Here is a 19975-nt window from a genome sequence, read left to right as displayed (position 1 = left end):
TACATTGTGCACCGGTGTCTACTAAAGCCTTATACTTCTGTGCGCGTGATGTGCCAGGCCATAAAATGCACACATGCAATAAACTCGATTGTCCCTTTCCTCCCCTGGCTGGAGGCAGGGCCCCTAATCCTGGTCAGAATCTTCTTCGTTTCTGTGTTTGAAGGATTGTCTGCTGGAAGTTGGAGCAGCAAACTTTTCGGAGAATCCTTTTTTCCTGATTGTTTTCTTTTGCAACTCACGTACCCGTGCCTCTAGGGTCGCGGTAGATTTTCCATCCCATTTTCTCATGTCCTCTCCATGGTCTCGTAAGTAAAACCACAGGGTGGCACGGGGTGAGTACCCACCATATCGTCTTCCTTGTGTGGGTGAACGCCTACCCCTGACAGCTGAGACACTGCTTTGTACAGGTACGGAGGAGAATAATCTCTCTTCAAGTTGGTGAACCTTTTCAGAAAGTTTCTCCCAAGTGTTCTCTTTTGGTCGTTGGACACTGGTTGGTTCAGGTGGGGAGCAGAAATAGATTCTCTTCAAGTTGGTGAACCTTTTCAGAAAGTTTCTCCACAGCTGAGACGCAGGCCTGTAAGGAAGAGGAGAGACTTGTCGTTGCTTTGCCGGAGTTGTTTAGCCGCTTCATCCACTGTGGGTTCCTCATCCTCTTTCCAGGCCATTATTGCTAATGAGCTGGCATATGATGATGGTGCACTCCGTACAAACTTCCGCCACATGGGTCGTGTACACTTGACTTCATCTGGATCTTTGGATGTTTGTCTGAGGTCTCTCAAGGAGTCCTCATAAATCACTTCCCGTACGGCTAATTCCCTCAGGTACTGGATTCCCTTCTCCATAGTGGTCCACTTGCCTGGTAGACATCGAACATCTCCTCAAGGGATACCTTTGCCCTCAGCCACTTTAAGAGGAGACGGCCTCCAGGAGGCTGAGTGATTGTGCTCCATTTGCAATTGCTTCTGTAGGTGTATGCCGGCGTCTCGAGCAAGGGATCCCAACCGTCTGGCTTCCCCTGCCGTCTAATTCCACACAATTGGCTCCAGAGTCCCAGCACCGGAGCAGCCAGGTGACAAGCTGCTCACCTATACAGCGACCAAAATCTTTTCGCACATCTCGTAGCTCGCGCTCGTTTAGGCTTCGGGTAGTTACTGTTGCTTTTCCGGCATCCTCATCTTCCTCCTCCTGAATCCTTGATGGGCCCAGCGTCGTCATCATCTTCGTCATCTCTATACTTAGTTTTGGCAGAAGCCTTACCTGGATTGGCAGAAGACTCTCTGCGTTCTAAACGACTTGAATTTCTATACCATATTTTCACCTTCTCTCAGGGGCAGCTTGCACTGCTACTGCTCGTTTCTCTGACTTTGTTACAGGGTCTGCCACAGGGGTTGGAATGCCCTCTGCAGGATCAACTTGCACTGCTACAGCTCATTTCTCTGACCCCGTTACAGGGATTGGAATACCCTCTGCAGGGTCAACCTGCACTGCTACAGCTCGTTTCCCTGACACGGCCACAGGAGCTGGAGCAGTTGCAGGAACCGGAGCTGTAGCGGCTACAGGAGCTGGAGCTGTAGCGGCTTCAGGAGCTGGAGCTGGAGCAGCTTCAGGAGCTGGGACTGGAGCAGTTGCAGGAACTGGGACTGGAGTAGCGGCCGGAGCTGGAACTGGAGCGACTGCAGGAACTGGGACTGGAGCGGCTGCAGGAGCTGGAGCGGCTGCAGGAGCTGGAGCTGGAGCGGCTGCAGGAGCGGCTGGGACTGGGGCGGCTGCGCAGCTGGGACTGGGGCGGCTGCAGGAGCTGGATTTGGAGCGGCTGCAGGAACCGGATCTGGAGCGGCTGCAGGAACCGGATCTGGAGCGGCTGCCGAGTCCACCGTAGGGGTCACAGTGGCCGTTGGATCTGTCACAGGGCTTGGAGTGGCCGCAGGGTCTGTCACTAAGTTGATAGCAGTATCAATGGCAGCTCGATAAGCATGAGCCGCCCCAGCACGTTACAATGATTTGTGTTACTTTGGAACTGCCAGCATCATGACACCTTTTTTTTCAAGCATTCTGCCAGTTTTTGAGGATTTTGCCATTGCTCAGGGGTGAATTTCCAACACACTGGGGGTGCCAACTGCTCTAGATGCCTGCCCATATCCACCCATACTCCCTGCCACCCACAACTATCCTGCCTCCGGGCAGATCTCTGGATGAGCTCCCCAAGTAGTTGTTTAACTTTAAGCAGAATCTGAAGTGCATTCATGAGGCAGAACAACAAGACTATGGTATTAGGAATTATGCAATAATATTCAATATCTTGGAGAGCTATTTTGACAAGCTCAGGGGATAAGAGGGTGGTGAAGGAGGAAGGCAGATATTTTGAGGGAGAAGGCAGAGTGATCCAGGAGGATACAGGGGTGGTGAAGGAGAAAGGGAGAGTAATCAAGTAAGAAAAATTATCTCCCCCTTTTCCCTCCACAGATTGACTCCCTAATGGAAAAAAACAATAGGTATAATTGCTAATAGTTTCCAAGATACAGTTTCCAAAGTACAGAGTCGACGATGTTACTGAATACAAATAACAAGTTAGAGTCATGACCACATATTTCATCGTCTCATAAGCCATTGCTACAACACACAGCACCATAATGATCTGAAACCAGGGCCCGGAGAGGATAAACAACACGACAGAGAGCAAATACGGAAAATAATGTACTATAATACTCAATTTGGAAAACAGGCGCAGCAGAGTTGAAATTAAAGCAATCAGCATCATGACAGGTGACTATTAAGCAGGTCTAATCCTTACACCAATTTTAGTTTAACACACTCTGGTCAGATCTGCCGTTATCTCAACCTTTCGAGCCCCACGTTGGGCGCCAAAAAGACTGTCGTGGTTTAACCCGGCGGCAGCTAAACACCACGCAGCCGTTCGCTCACCCTCCCCCTCCCTCTCTGGGACGGGGGAGAGAAATGGAAAGTGAAGCCCGTGAGTTGAGATAAAGACAGGTTTAATAGACAGGAAAATAATAATAACAAAATAATAATAAAATAATAACAATAATAATACAATGGTGATAATAGGAAAGTAATAATAGTATGTACAAACAAGTGATGCACAATGCAATTGCTCACCACCCGCTGACCGATGCCCAGCCTAACCCCGAGCAGTCTGGCCCCCTCCCCCCGGCTAGCCACCCCTATATATTGTTTAGCATGACGTCAGATGGTATGGAATACCCCCTTTGGCTAGTTTGGGTCACCTGTCCTGGGTCTGTCCCCTCCCAGCTCTTACTGCACCCCCAGCCTGCCCGTTGGCAGGACAGAGCAAAAGGCTGAGATGTCCTTGGCTTAGTATAAGCACTGCTCTGCAACAATTAAAGCATCGGGGTGTTATCAGCACTCTTCTCATCCTAAGCCAAAACACAGCATTCCACCAGCTACTAGGAAGAAAATTAATTCTGTGCTAACTGAAACCAGGACACCAAGTCTTTCATAGAAACCATAGATGGAGTCTGGAGGGACAAAGTCCCACTTGCTGTAAGTAAAGAGCAGGTTCAAGACCACCTGATGAAACTCAACATGTACAAGTCTATAGGGTCTGATGACTTGCATCCCAAGGGTCATCAGCAACTGGCTGATGTAGTTGCCAAGCCTCCCTCCATCGCATTTGAAAAGTCCTGTCAGTTGGGTAAACTCCCTAGTGATTGGAAAAAGGAAAACCACTCCTGGTTTTAAAAAGTTTAGGAAGGAGCACACAGGGAACTACAGAATGGTGAACCTCACTTCTGTGCCTGGCAAGATCTTTGAAAAGATCCTCCTGGAATCAACGTCCAAGACGTTGATTCAACAACGTCCTGGAATCAACATGCAAGACAAAGAGGTGATCCAAGCCAGCCAGCATGGCTTCACCAAAGGGTAAATCCTGCCTGTCCAATCTGGCAGGATTTACCATGCCTACAACGGAGTGACCACATCAAGTGAGGGAAGACTGACCAATGTCATCTACTTCTATTCTGTAAGGCCTTTGACATGGTGCCAAATGACATCCTGGTCTCTAAATTGGAGAGATACGCATTTGATGGGTGGACCATTCAGTGGATAAGGAGCTGGCATGAAAGTCACACCCAGAGAGCGGTGAGCAATGGCTCTGTGTCCAGCTGGAGACTGGTGACGATTGATGTACCTTAGGGGTCTGTCCTGGGACCGGTACTGTTTCATATCTTTATCAGTGACACAGACAGAGGGATCGGATGCACTCTCAGCAAGTGTGCAGATGACACCAAGCTTTGTGGTGTAGTTGATAAAACAGAAGAAGGTATGCCATTCAAAGGATCCTGGACAAGCTTGAAATTTGGGCCCATGTGAACCTAATGAGGTTCAACAAGTTTGAGTTCAAGTGCTGCCCCTGGGCCAAGAAAATTACGGACATGAGTATAGGCTGGGAGAAGAACTCATTAATAGCAGCCCTGCAGAGAAGGACTTGGGGGTTCTGCTGGACAAAAAGCTCAACATGTGCCAGCAGTGTGCACTTGTAGGCTAGAAGGCCAACTGCGTCCTGGGCTGTATCAAAAGAGGAGTGGCCAGCAGGTGGAGAGAGGATATTGTCCCCCTGCTCTGCCCTTGTGAGGCCCCACTTGGAGTCCTGCGTCCAGGTCTGGAGCCCCCAGCACAAAAAGGATGTGAATCTGTTAGAACAGGTCCAGTGGAGGTCCACAGAGATGATCAAGGGGCTGGAGCCTCTCCTATGAAGAAAGGCTGAGAGAGATGGGGATGCTAAACCTTGAGAAGAGAAGGCTCCTGGGTGACCTCTTTGTGGCCTTTCAGTTCTTAGAGGGGGCTTATAAAAAGGATGGAGAGTGACTCTTTCCTGAATTAGATGATGACAGGAGAAGGGGAAATGGTTTTAAGCTAAAACAGGAGAGATTTAGATGAGAGTATAGAAGGAAGTTCTTCACTCAGACGGAGGTGAGGCACTCGAGCAGGCTGTGGAGAGACCTGAGAGGTGCCCCATCCCTGGAGCTGTTCAAGAGCAGGTTAGATGAGGCCCTGGGCAACCTGATTTCATGGGGGGCATCCCTGTCTATGATCAGGGGGTTGGAACTAGTTGATCTTTAAGGTCCCTTCCAACATGAGCCATTCTATGATTCTATGGTCTTATAAACTATACCTCAAGCACGACTCCCATTCCATCAGCCTTCCTGTGGTCTGTCACCTGACCAGAACAGAAGGTACCTCTCCATCATCTTCAATGCCATATGCAGGCCTTTACGGTCCCTATCTGTGCTACATTCCTGCTGCTGGTCCATCAGCTCCAGAGGCAGAAGTGATCTCCCAGCCTCCTTCACAGCCATGGTCCTACAGACCTTTGTGTCCTTCTCCATGCTGGCTTAGAAGCTGCTTCTTTCTCAGGAACAGAGTAACCAACAGAGGTAAGAGAGATACTCTGTGTTCATGAAAGTCATCAGAAAGCTGCCTGTAAGAAGAGGACTGAATGGTGAATTCAGGATAAGCCTGGGCAGGAGAGATGGAGATTTTGGGGAGGGAATAGGAGCTTGGACAGCAGAAGCTAATGATTTTGAAGAGGTAAGAATGATCAGGTAGTTTTCATCTCACTGTAAAGCTGACTTAAAGCAGTCATGTTGAGGCCCTTACTGTATTTTAGCCAGTAACCCGAATACCTAAACCTAAAGGCTACTCTTCACACTGACAGGAGTTGTCTGCTCTAATGTTTGACCACAATATCCCTCAAAGCCAAAACTCAGCACGTAGCCCCTTTCCCCTACCTTTACACTCTTGCCTACCCTGATCTCTGCCCTTAATGCTATCATTAAAACGCTCTATTTAGCCCTAGACTTCTTGCAGACCTAAACCAAAACCCTCAACCAAAGACCTTGCACATACCCTAAGCAGACCACAACCTAAGAACACCAGACCCTCCCATTACACATTTGCTTAATCTCTAACCTAGAAGGGGAAGCCCTAATCCCATACACAAACACCTAACACTGAAAGCCCCTGTTCCTGTACATTAACCTTCTCACTTTTAACCCTTTTCCTAACCCTCACCTTTAGGTGCTTTGCCCTTTTGGGCAGGGCAGGGATCGTGAGGTTACTGGGCAGTCACATGGCATTCAAAGATGAATGTGAAGGGCCATGGATCTGATCAGCTAATAGGTCACAAGGGGGAGACAGAGGAGAATGCTCTGATGAGCTCAGCTCTGCCTCAGAATCTCCTGCACCAGCAGGGGAATGTGACTGTGGTGGTCACTGTGAGGTCACTTCTGTCTCTGCAGTTGAAAGGGAAGCAGCAGGAACATGTCACAGAAAGGGACGGTAGGTCACATTTGTCTGTAGGTGGCAGGTCACCCTTAACTTAGACCTGGGATAGGTACTTTTCGGCTGACATCTGCCAGTGGCCCTGGTAGGCCAACAGAAGGCACCTGGCTGGCATGCTGACTGTGGGATCCTCTCTGCCTCCATACCCAGGAGGACCCAGACAGAAAGAAGGCCCACATATGGATTGTCCTGTCCCTTCTGCTTGAGTCCATGACTGGACAGCAGGAGACCCATGGCTTGGAATATGCTGATGTGGTGACTTCTGTCTAGTTGGCTGACAAGCCACAAGAATCCTGATAGGTTCGATGCCTACTTTATGAGTGGATCCCAACCTGATAGACATTTCTTTGATAGTAGGAAAGAGCAGGATAGAAAAAACTGCCATGAAGTGCACCTCAAAAGGGTGGCAGTGGCCACGAGGAAGAAGAAATGCCCCTCAAAAGTCAGTGCTGTGGTGCCAGAGGTCACCTAAAGAGTGTCTGTGATCAGATCCTGCCTTTGTATTTCAAGGATTAGCTTGTGAACGTTCATGAGACATTGGTGAAATGATGGAAATGCCGGCATGAGAGCAAGGTGGTGAACAGAGATGGGTGTCTGCAGTCTTCAAGGAAATAGGTCAAAGTGTGGGACAGCATAGGAAAGCCTGCAGAGGATAAGGCAGAGGATGCTGGCAAGAACGGCAGGCCCCAACAGCCTCGATGTTTTTGTTCCCTTGGCTAGAGCTCATGAGGAGACATATTATACTCATTGCAATGGAGCCTCATTGCTTCCTTGCAACCCTGTGCAGAGGCTGGGAGGTGTCACGGTTCTTCTCATGGCATCAGACTGCCCACCACAACCCACAGATCCCAGGAAGAGCCCTGAGCCAGACATGGTGGTGCAGGATCTCCCCTCTAAGTAGCTGGTATCTGGCTTTGGCCCTTCTGCTTTATGAAAATATTTCTCCTTACGTTGCCTTTGTCTCTCTGTAATCATGGCCTCCAATTAGCTGCCCTAACATGTCCCTGGGGAGGATTTGTTAATAACAGTCCTCAGCGGGGCCCATTTATACTCTAAGTCTCTTCATCTTTTCCTTCTGAAGCAAGCAATTTCCTTCCTTTCTCAAGCAATTGCATCATTCTCCTCTCAGCACCTGGGCTTCATAGACTCAGCACCAAATTACACCATGGAACTCATTAAAATGCAGAAACTCCTAACACCTCTTACATAGTTTTCTTCAAGTCTTGAAAACTTTTTTTTTCAGCTAATTGGAGAGCTTTCCTGTTGTAGTTAAGGAGGAATGTTTCAAAAAGTACCTAGTAAAAATCTTTTCTCATCTTAAAGGATGCGTTTATTTGAATTTTGGTTTGGAGCATTATTTTCTAATTGATACTGATCCAGGCTGTCTCCTTTTGAGACCTGAATAGGGAAGACAAGCAGACTCTTGATGTCTGATACTGTATGAACAACCTTGCTCCTCACCACCCCAGCCCTGGCATTTCTCCCATTAGTCATCTGGTGCTTTCATCACTTACTTTCCTGACACCAGATTGCTGCACCGAAGTCTGCCGCTGGATGTTACAGCTCCTTTGCACCAGCTCCCTCTTGCTTTCCTTAGAGACCTGGCAGCACAAAGGTGCAGAAGGCTTTTTCCTATTTCCAACCAAAGAACATGAAAACATGCAGCAATTATCCAAAAAAACAAAGCAAGCTCAACATGTATGCCTCCTGTTGTTGCAGGAAGAACGGCCGAAAACATGACAGACATTAGTATGGTCAGATCATGCTCTCCCTTTATTACCCGAATAGCCTGACTCTTATAGCAAACTTAACAGGGGCGGATAGGTTCTCACACAAGATTATTGGTCAAAAGCACTCAGACAAACAACTGCAAGAAAACAACCCCACCTGCAAGAAAACAACCCCCTTGTGATTAGCAGTCACATAGATCCCGTCCTTGAAGCCAGCTGCTGGCAACAATATTTTTCTAAATTCCTCAATCGGGCAATGTGGGAACACTGTCATGGGAACTTCTCATAGTCGTTCTGGTAGCTTGGTTTGCTCAGCTGCAGCAAGTCATGGGATCTTTGCTGTTTCAAAAACCCCTCAACATCCTGTGAAGTTTACCTTCCTACAAGGATGACTGTACAATAAGTATTTTATACTGATAGATAGGAAATTAAAAATTATAGTGTTAGTATTAACCCATATCATATGAATTCAATGATAAATGATAAGGATCTTGGTAAGGAAACAACTAGACAGACTGCTGATAGACGGGCAAGCTGGGCTGCTTCTACTTCAAAGCTCAAAGCAGCAAGTGGGTCAGTGAGAGCAGTCTGAGTGATCAAAGAGTAAGGGGAAAGCAAACCAGGAGAACAATGGGGAGGTGCATAGGTCCAGACAGACAGACAGAAAGGCGCGCACTGGGAGGTCCTGGCATGCATCAGACGGCAGCAAGAAGGGCGCTGGAGAGGGCCGGGGCAAGGGGGGTGGCAGAGCCCCATACAGGGGCTGGCTGGGGGTCCCCTCTGCTGCAGCCACCACAGGGAGTGTGGCAGCAGGAGGAGCAGGCAGGGCTTGTGGCCACACTGTAGAGCCTGGCTTTGGATGCTCCATGAGTGCCTTGCAGGTCCTGACAGGTTGCAGTGATGGGACGAATGCCCTGGGCCCCCTTCCTGCTCTGCCCAGGCCAGCAAGGGCCCAGAGTGGCCTCTTCTCCCCTGCCCCTGCAGCTCTGGGCTCCCTTCATGCAGCCCTGGCTCTGCAGCACCAAGCCTTGCTGGGAGCCCTCCCCTGCCTGCTCCTACCACTCCCTGACGCTGCTGTTGCCCTCTGCCGGGCACTGCCCAGCCCAGCCCAGCCCCTGCCCACCTCTCCCCACCTCCCTGCCCTCTCTCCAGCAGAGCCCAGCCCAGCAGCCCAGGCTGGGCTTGCCCCAGGGCAGGGCCCAACTGCAGGCTGCTGCAGGGCTCTGGGCACGGCCACCACAGCTCCTGCTCCTTGAAAGGCATCACAGCTGCTGGGACAACGGCGGCTCTGGGCCTCCCTAGCAGCCCCCGTGCTGGGGCCAGCCATGGTTCGGAGAATAGAGGTCCATGAAGCTGCCGGAGCCCTGTTCTCTTGCCTGGGAGATCCCCAGCACAGAGTGCCTGTGCCCCATGTTATAAATTGCCCCCTTAATTAATTTTCAGAGAGCATTGTATTAATCATAGAAATGAATTTATTGAGTAAGCAAACAGCAAGCAAAACAGCGCTGGGTGGCCGGGGAGTCTCGGCTCCGCCAACAGCGCGTACCTCAACCCCGCCAGGGTCCCTTTTTATATCTTGGTAATTCCAGGATTACGCAGCACATCCTGGTATATTCTGCGACTGCGCGCGCTATTGCTAGGGGGTCGTCTCTGTTCCTCTGGTGGTTGTGAAGATGAAGGCCGTAGTCTTCCTCGGCGTTGTGGTTCAACTTCTTTTTTTTTTTTTTATTTGATCATGTTGGCCCAGCTTGAGACAGGAAGGCAGGATGTTGATACACTAGGTTAGCAACTTATCGGGAGATAGTTACATGAGCTTTGCAACAGTGTCATTGAACAAAAGAGGCAACTGAGATGCAGAAAGAGAGAAGGGGAGGGGGTTCTCTTATTTTGTTACATTAAGCAAAAGAATTTTCATAGTGTCTAGCCAAGCATTATACAGCTCCTTACTTCAGCAGGGAGCTTTTGCAACTCCCGCTCCTCAAACGGAACTCCTTGTTTTTATAATACAAAAGACAATGAAAAACATTTATGGTGTATTACAGCCCACAGGGCCAGTCCCACTCCCCAGGCCAGCACAAGAGGTTGGTTGGAAGAGAGAAGCTTCTCTCACAAGAGAGAAGCTCCTGCCACTCTTTGACCACGTAAGTGTGCTGCGGGAGCCCGAGCCCTCAGCTGGGCCCCCTGTAACCAGGGCTGCCCTTCAGCCCAGCCCTGTGGGCAGCACTCAGGCAGGGCCTTCCCAGTCTCCTCGTCAGCCCAGGCGCTGGGGAGCTCTGCTTGGGCATGGCTGGTGCAGCTGGTGGCGAAGTGCGGTGGCTGGCGGGCAGCCTGCGATGGCAACCGATTGCGTTGCCCTTCACGGGCACCAGGCCTTGCAGCTGCCCCTGAGCAGCTCCTTTGGGAAGGATCCAGAGCTGAAGCATCTCACAGTGCTGTGAGCTCCCTTCACATCAGCCATGCTAATGCTGAAATTCCTCCTGGTCCTCCTCCCTGCCAGGAGTCCAGCCAGGTGCGGGAGCACTCCATCTGCCTCTTCCAGCCGTGGTGGAGGCTGTGCTGTGGCAAAGGAAGAAGAAAATGAAGAGAACAGTGCACAGGAGCCTTCTCCCACTCTACTTTCTCATGAGAGACCAGAGTGAGAGCGTAGCAAAGGTACAGATCTCAGAGCTGAGCAGTTATGTGGGCAAGGGTGTGCTGATGCCACAGGGTTGCTCTGGGGGATCACAGAATTTCTAGATTGGAAGAGACCTCAAGATCATCAAGTCCAGCCTCTGATGTCTGGCTGTGATCTCTGGGATCTCTCTCATTGTGAGCTGCCTCCGATGGTGGCTGTCCCGTGGCCTTGCCTTGGCCACTGAACCCAGTGCACGCTGCCCCCCACCACAGCCTCCCATAACGCGCTGGGAAAGGCTCGCAGCCCTGCCAAGAGGAGGGGACAGAGGGTCTCCTTCCCAAGGCTGTGCTGCTACCTCCCAACCTCTGCTGCTCCGCAGGCCTCTGGGGAAGCTCTCGCCGTGGCTGCAGAGTTTCTGCGACGCAAGGAGCTCAAGCGCTTGGCCCAGACAGAACAGACGTGGAACATCAGGGAGTGCTTGGTAAGGACCCATCTTGGTTTGCCCCAGCTGGGCAAACGTGCCCGGCCAGAGCCCGCTGCCTGCAGCCGCATCCTCGCTCCCCTTCCTGCCAGCACAGAGCCCCAGGGGGCTGTTCTGCAGGCCCCTCTGCCCTCCCTGCCCCCAGGATGCTGGAGGAGACCCTGGAGAGGGTGTGCAAGCCCCGTGACCCTGCGTTCTCTCTCTCTCCAGCTGCAGCAGGACAGAGGCAGAGTAGAAGAATACCTGCAGCAGAGCCAGCCCTACCTGCAGGCCACTCAGACCCTTTTGTGACTTGAGGCCGTCAGATTCATTGGTGAGCCCAGCCCCTGGGTCCCTCTTGGGGCAGCCTTTGGCAGCCCCAGGCACAGCCCTGTTGCCCCCAGGACCCCCCGACTGGGCCCTTGCTCCAGGGTGCAGGAGGGGGCACAGCCTGGCTGGCCAGGCCAGGGGCTGCGCTGCTGGGAGCGTGCTGGGGAGCGGGGCTCTGATAAGATTCTCTGTGTCTAGGTCTTGCTGCACGCTACTGCAAGGACCAGAGCGAGGAGAAGCTGGATGAAATCCTCAGCGGTGAGTGAGGGCAGTGGGGGGTGTGCTAGGGCTGGGGGGACAGCGGCAGAGGCCCCCGTGCCTTGCCCTGCTCCAGGGAAATGCTTCGGGGCGGAGGAGCAATGCAGCCATAGGAACGAGGGAGAGGAGACGGGGTAGCCTGTGGTGTCAGGGAATGGCCTCCCAGCCTGGAGCTGGGCAGTGCCGCTGAAAGGGTTGAGTGTCCCTGAGGAAAAGTCAGGTGGAAGGGCAGTAAGGCTGACAGAAGGTGGGAGCCTGTTGTAGAGCACGCAACCAGGACGAAGAGGGGAGATGAGACAGCCTACAAGCAGCTAGGAGCAGGGTCACGATTGCTAGCCCTTGCTCTCATGGGGAAGCACAATAGCAAGAGGAAAGAGTCCAGGAGATTCCTGGAGTGTGTGAATCCTCCCAAGGGATGGAGGCAGGTGGTGAGGGAACCAGCTTGTGAAGGTGCCCCACTTGACCTGTGGTGCGCAGGTGGGGAAGGACTGGGGGCTGCATTTGGGACATTGCTGAGCAGCAGCTTTCAACGGATTCCTTTGTCCCTCCTGCTCCTCCTGGCCTGGGGAAGAGTCGAGTGGGGCTGGCATGCTCTGCAGGGGATGCCTGGGGATCTCTGCAAGGAGTGGGTTTTCATCTCTGCTCTTCTTTCTTTTGCAGTCCTCCAGCCTTCAGAGAAAGACCTGGAACCCATGGTCCGTTCCCTGGCAGTTCAAACCACCCTGATCCTGACTTCAAGGCATAACGCAATGTCAGGACGGAGATTTCCACTGCTGTGGTGCTGCTAGCCCCGCAGCAGTCCTCAAAAGAGCAATATATATTTTAATAGAACTAGGTTGTTGTCTCGTTATTCCAGCAGCTCCTTCAAAGTGACTTGGTGCCATGACGCTGAGCTAACTTGGAGGCCACCAAGGACGTCTTTTCCCTGGGCCCAGTGACTGCATGGTGCCTACTCAACCAGTGAAAGAGTCACAGAACCCTTGCGCTTGGAAAAGGGCCTTCAGCTCAAGTCCAAGCGTCAGCTAACACCACCAGGCCCACCACAAAACCACGGCCCTTAGCGCCAAGTCCACGCATTTCTTTAATAGCTCCAGGCCTGGGGACTCCACCAGTGCCCTGGGCAGCCGGTTCCACCCTTTCCATGAAGAAACTCTTCCTGACATCCCATCCTGTGAGTCCACCTGTGGTAGGTGCGCCCAGGTAGAAGAACTGCTCAGCCTCCTGGCAGAGCTTTGGGAGGAGGTGGGCAGGCTGAGGAGCACCAGGGAGTCGGAGAAGGTTGAACTGTACTCTGCCAGCCCTGGGACAGATGCGTCAGGCAGACACAGCAGAGGAAATGGAGGATCCCCTACCCTCTGGCCATCAGGCAGAAGGAGTGCATCTCAGTGACGAAGGGATGGAAGTTTAGATCTGCTCGGAGCAGCAGGCGAACCCTTCCTTGCCTACCTCACCTTCCTTTCAGGTGCCCTGAAACAACAGACTCTGGAACTAATGGACACACAAATGATGATGTGCATGAAGGTCCATCCAGGTTGGAGGGGTTTTCTAGGGCAAGTCAGCCTTCCCCAGTATCACGACCACCTCCATCAAGAAAAAGAGAAGGGTTACTGTCATAAGTGACTCCCTTCTGAGCAGAACAGAGGGCCGCATATGCCGGCCTGACCCAACCCATGGAGAAGTTGCTGCCTCCCAGGAGATCAGGGTAAAAGGTGTGTCTGGAAAGCTCACTCACCCCGTAAGGCCTTCTGAGCATCATCCATTATTGTTCTGTCCCCGGGGTTTTTCGGGGCCCAGTGGCAGTGCCGTCCCCTCTGTGTCCCCCTTCGCGCAGGTGACACCTCGGTGCTGGCCGGGCTGTACGGCCCCGCGAGGTGCGGGGCTCAAGGGAGAGCCCCGAGAGGGCGACGCTGGAGGTGCTGCTGCGCCCCAAGTTGTGGCTGCCAGGTGGGGGCCGCCTGGGGGGGGGGGGGTCTCGGGAGGGAGATGGGGTCGGGGCCAGGCTCCGAGGGGGCGGGGGGGGGGGCCGAGGGTGTGGGGTCCGGGAGTGCTCTGAGGGTCTGGGGGTGCTCACAGGGCTCCTGAGGAACGGGGGGGAAACGGGGGGAGCCCTGAGGGGGGCTATAGGGGTTTATGGGGCTCCTGAGGTGCTCAGAGGGCTCCGGGGGTGCTCGGAGGGGTTTGGGGATGCTCAGCGGTCTCCTGAGGGGACAGGAGGGTAACAGGGGGAGCCCTGAGGAGGGCTACGGGGGGGCTTAGGGGGCTCTGGGGATGCTCGGAGGGGTTTGGGGTTGCTCAGGGGGATCCTGAGGGGTGGGGGTAATGGGGGAACCCTGAGAGGGTCTTCGGGGGTGTTCAGGGGGCTCTGGGGGTGCTCAGAGAGCTCCGGGGGTGGTCAAAGGGCTCCCGAGGGATGTGGGGGTGCAGGGGGAGTCCTGAGGAGGCTCTGGGGGTGCTCAGGGGGCTCCTGAGGGGCAGGGGGTGTAATGGGGGGAGCCCTGAGGAGGGCTTTGGGGACTCTGGGAATGCTCAGAGAGGTCTGGGGGTGCTCAGAGGGCTTCAGGGGTGGTCAAAGAGCTCCCAAGGGATGCGGGAGTGCAGGGGAGAGCCCTAAGGAGGGCTCTGGGGGTGCTCAGAAGGGTCTGGGGGTGCTCAGGGGGCTCCCGAGGGACGTGGGGGTACCGGGGGGAGGGCCTGAGGAGAGCTCCAGAGGGGAGCCCCCTCCTTGGGGGCTATTTTGTGACACTTTGGGGACACTCTGGGGATAATTTGGGGACAATCTGGAGGCACATTGGGGACACCTTGGGGGCTATTTGGGGACACACCTTGGGAGCTATTTGGGGACATCCTGGGGACAATATGGGGACACTCTGGGGATGCACCTTGCAGGCCCTTGGTGACGTAGTGGACGTCGATGTTGTCACCTGTTGTCACCCTGTGCCCCCCCCCTCACCGGCGTGCAGCCCCCACTTGCAAAAGAGGCTGCGCTGGGGGAAGCCGCTGGCCCCCACCAGCTGCCTGATGACGTGCAGCTCCGCCATGCCCTGCGGGGACACGGGGGGGGGGGACATGGGGACACACACACATGGTGTCACCCCACCCCAGAGGGGGGGGTCCATGTCCCCCCCCAGGGGTTTCTGCACCCCCTCCAGGAGCTCCCCACCCCCTTGCACTGCACATCCCAAGCCCATCGCAGCCCCCCCCACCCTTGTTCCCCCAATCGCCCCGTCTGACCCCCCCAATTGCCCCGTCTGACCCCCCCCAATTGCCCCCCCGCCCCCCCCACTGCACCCCCGCCCCCCCTTTAACATCCCCTTACTCCCTTCTCCCCCCATTGCCCCCCCAATTGCCCCATCCCCAATTATTACCCCCCCAGTCCCCCAATTGCCCCCTCCAGCCCCCCCAAATTGCCCCCCATCCCAGATAATTACCCCACCAGCACCCCCAATCGCCCCCACCCCAATAATTACCCCAACCAGTCCTCCAATTTCCCCCATCCCCACTAATTACCCCCTCCAGCCCCCCTCATTAACCCCCACCCCCAATTGCCCCCCAGAACCCCCTTCCCAACCAGGACCCCCCCCCCAGCAGTACCCCCCCCTCCCCCAAAAAGACCCTTTTCCCCGGGCCCCTTCCCCGCGTCTCCATCCTGCACCAGTCCCGAGACCCCCAAGTACCGGGGCTGGGGGAGTTGGGGGGGGGGGCGTCGGTCTTGGGGGTGCTCGGTGCTCCCCTGTGTCCCCCCCGCGGGGGGGGGCTCAGCACTGCACCCCGTAGCGCTCGAAGTGGCCCAGGATGACGCCGAGCTCCAGGCGCACGGTGCCGGCGGCCCCAGTGCGCAGCCGAATGCGGTCACCGTAACTGGGGTCGGGGGTAAGCGTTGGGGGCCCCCCCCCCAGCCAAAATTGGCTCAGGCGCTCCCGCCAGGTCCCCCAGGGCCGCCAGGTGACGCAGGTCAGCGCGTGGCACCCCGGGGTGCTGGGGAACTGGCAGGAGCCGAAGCCCAGCAGCTCGCTATGCCCCAGGGAGCCCTGGTTCCACACCTCGAGGTGCAGCTTGGGCCAGCCTGGGGGGGCGACAAAAGGGAGGGGGCATTGGGGACAGTTGGGGACAGGTTGGGGACAATTTGGGGACACTTTGGGGACACCTTGGCGGCTATTTGGGGACACTTTGCAGACACCTTGGGGACACTCTGGGGACGCACCTTGCAGGCCCTTGGTGGCGTAGTGGACGTCGATGTTGTCACCCGTTATCACCCTGTGCCCCCCCTCACCGGCGTGCAGCCCCCACTTGCAGAAGAGGCGGCGCGCTGCAAGTATATATAATCCTCTATACCTAGAGGATTGGTTATCTACTTTGATCAATCAAATTTGATGTATGTGATGCTGCTGGGGACGATTGTTATACATTGTGTGGAACAATGAGTTGGGTGAAATATTCTAGATATGGGAGTCCAACAATTGCTAAAAACTTGTTTATAAATCTTGCAGAGAATATTGTGAAAGCATTCTCTTCTGGTTCAATTGGCCTTGGCCAAATATGAAAACAAGACACGGATTAATGATATTCAAAAGAAGATGAGGGATTGTGATATATGGAGTGGTAATTCGTGTGGAGAAAATGGTTGATATTAATAAAGAAGGGGGAGATTTGGGAGTGTGGCCATGGGGCTTGGAAAGCCCTGTGGTTGAGATAAAATTAGACTCTTAACGAGGAGGCCATCAGGAATGTAAAAGAGTTTAGAGGGAACCTAGAAGGGTGATTCAGGAGACTCCATGCAGGCTTGGGTTTCTTGTTCTCCAGCCAGTAAGGCATGGGGAAGCTCCTGGGTGTTTGCTGTTGTTGTTACATTCAAAGTTGTTTGAGAAATGAAAAGTTGTTTTGAAAAGAACTGCTGTGGAGAGAAGGGGATAAGAGGGGAGCCTGCCCTCAAGAAAGAAGAAAAAAAGGCAACACGATGAAGTTACATCAATAAAGAAGCAGGAAAAAGAAGTGAAGAGGAACAGGCTGGCAGAATGGAGACCAGGACGGGAACAGGCATTTTGATTGCCTCATGAAGATAGGTTCGGCCAAACTCAGCAAACCACTCAGAGAAGCTCGTACTGAAAGTCGCTGGAAACAGGCGCGCCAGAGCTGGAGAGAAGCTCGAGCTGAGAGAAGCGGAGCCAGCACACAACTGCCCCTCGCTGGTAAGCAGCTGCGCATTATGGGGAATCATACGTCCTTAGGAACAAAGACTGTCCTGGTCACCTCACAGCTTATTCTCCTTATTAACAATCGGACAGTTTATGATCCTGAAACATGGGACCAAACTGAGGTCAAGGCGTGGGACTCTGCAACTAAAAATGACAAAACGACAAGGTTGCAGTGGGATTGCTCGGCACCTGGCGAGCAGTCTCTGAGGCCTTAAAGAGCCCTGTGGGACCACAGTCAGAAACGTGTGGTTTGCCAGACTGTGAGGGAGCTGCGGGCTCCTTTACTGATCCGACTGCTACGCCATCGGCCCCTCTGCTGCTACAGCCATCGAAGGCTTTTGCTGTTACGCCCATGGTGACCTGGACGTGCCTTTTGGCCCAGGCCCTACGGCCTTGAGAAGGAGTTGGATATGCTTGTCTTTGATTTGGGAAGAATGGGATCCATAGGGCCTGAAGACCGAGTTGCTTGACAACATAAAGCAAGACATATTGTTCAAATGGAATGGAAAATGGAGACTTGTTAGTAATCAGGAAAAGGAGTGGAAAATGGAGACAGTTGAGTCGTGGAACTTGGAGGATTGTTTGTTACCTTTCCTGATTGTACGTGTGTATAGGCATACTTGGGTTTAGTATGTAAAGCAATGTTCTGGGAAGTATCAGAAGTCTTGATGTTCGCGAGTGTGTGTTGGTGGAGCATAGACTCCCCCCACACCCAGCGCTGTTTACTTGCCTTTTATACCTTTTATGGCTTTTATACCTTTTAGAAATATTTGTTTTATAAATATGACAAAGTTCAGATTGAGTTGAGACCTTGTTTATAACAAGGGGGAGAGCAGAGCTAAGAGCAGAGCTGAGCGCCTCCAGCCCCCATTTCTCGCCCCCACCCCACACAAAACAGCACCGGGGGGGGGGGGGGTCCCAGGGAAGCTAGGGGCTGCTGGGGGGTCGAGGTGCTCTAGGGCAGGCGCAGAGGGAGTGGAGCAGCCCCTGAATCCCTCAAGGGGCCGATCCGGACCCTGTCCCGGTGACCCCGGAGCCAAACCAGCAGCCAAGCCCTCGGGCCCACCCCAGTGTTGGTGGAGACCCCAAAAACAAGGGGTCCAGACCCCTCCTGTCTCACAGGAGACCCCACACAAGACCTCAAAGACATCCCCTTTTGGGGACAATTCCGCCTCTCTTGGAAAAACTTCCCACTTTTTGTAAACAACTCCCACTTTTTGGGGAACAATTACTCCCCCTATTTAGGTAACAATGCCCCCTTTTTGGGAAAATTCCCCCTTTTTGGGGAACAACTCCCCCCTTTTTGGTAATAATTCCCCATTTTTTGGCAACAATTGCTCCCTTTTGTAGGAAAAACTCCCCCCTTTGAGGAAAAATTCTCACTTTTGGAGAACTACTCCCCCTTTTTGGGGAAAAAATTCCCAAAAAAGGGGGAATTGTTCCTAAAAGTATGTTGTTGTTACCCAGAAAGAGGGGATTTTTCCCCCAAAAACAGGGGAATTTTCCCCAAAAAGGGGGAAATGTCCCAAAACAAGAGAATGTTTCCCCCAAATGGGGAGTTGTTTTGCAAAAGGGGGAATTGATCCCAAATAAGGGGGAAACGTTAACAAAAAGTGGGGAGTTGTACCCAAAAGGGGGGATTTTTCCTTATAAGGGGAAGTGTTCCTCCAAAATGGGGACTTTTCCCCAAAAGACGGAGAATTGTTCCCAAAAAAGGGAGAATTCTACAAACAGGGGGAACTGTTTCCAAACAATGGGGTATTCTTCACAAAAAACAGGGGAATTTTCCCCAAAAGGTGGGCATTCTTGCCTAAAAAGGGGAAATTGTTCCCAAAAACAGGGATTTTTTCCCTGAAGAGGGGGAATTGTTCCCCTAAAAGGGGGAATTTTTAACAAAAAATGGAGAACTGATCCCCCAAAATGGGACTCTTTCTGAAAAAAAGGGAGATGTTCCCAAAAAGGGGGAAATTGTTCCCCAAAGAGGGGGAATTGTTATCAAAAATGGGGAATTGTTCCTCAAAAAGGGTGATTCTTTCTGAAAAAAGGGAGTTGTTCCCAGAAATGGGGAAATTGTTCCCCCAAAACAGGGTAATTGTTAACAAAAATGGAGAATTGTTCCCCCAAAATGGGACTGTTTTTGAAAAAAGGGGCAGTTGTTCCCCAAAATGGGGAAATTTATCCCCCAAACAGGGGAATTGTAACAAAACTGGAGAATTGTTCCTCCAAAATGGGACTCTTTCCGAAAGTGGGGGAGTAGTTCCCAAAAATGAGGCAAATGTTCCCCAAAAAGGGGGAAGTGTTATCAGAACTGGGGAATTGTTCCCCAAAATGGGAATCGTTATGAAAAAGTGGGAATTGTTCCCAAGAGAGAGGTGTTTTTCTCCAAACAGTGGGAATTGTTCCTAAAAGTATGTTGTTGTAACTCCAGCTTTGTAGCCCTGCTCTGGGCACACTCCAGGGCCTCGATGTCCTTCTGGTACTGAGGGGACCAAAGCTGAGCACAGCGCTTGAGGGGTGGCCTCACCAGAGCAGAGTACAGGGGAACGATCACCTCCCTGCTCCTGCTGGCTGCACTATTTCTAATGCAGGCCAGGATGCCATTGGCCTTCTTGGCCACCTGGGCACACAGCTGGCTTGTGTTCAGCCGAGCATCGATCAACACTCCCAGGTCCCCTTCCTCTTCATAATTTTCTAGCCACTCTGCCCCAAGCCTATGGCATTGCATGGGCTTCTTGAGGCCAAAGTGCAGGACCCGGCACTTGGCCTTGGTAAACCTCACCCCATTCAACTCAGCCCAGCAGTCCGGCCTATCCAGGGCCCTCTGGAGGGCCGCCCTACCCTCAGGCAGGTTGACACTGTCTCCCAGCTTGGTGTCTGTAGTGGATTTATGTGGCAAGGTTTTGGTAGCACGGGGGCCACAGGGGTGGCTTTTGTGAGAAGGATCTAGAAGCTGCCCCACTGTTTTCCAGAGCTGAGCCAATAAGCGATGTTGTTTTGCGCCTCTGTGAGAGCATATTTAAGACAGGAAAAAGATCGCTGCGCCACACAGCAGCTGGGAGAGTGAGAG

The sequence above is a fragment of the Anas platyrhynchos genome, chromosome Z (genome assembly GCF_047663525.1).
Source record: "Anas platyrhynchos isolate ZD024472 breed Pekin duck chromosome Z, IASCAAS_PekinDuck_T2T, whole genome shotgun sequence".
Classification (NCBI taxonomy): Eukaryota; Metazoa; Chordata; class Aves; order Anseriformes; family Anatidae; genus Anas; species Anas platyrhynchos.
Note: the sequence above shows the minus strand (reverse complement) of the source record.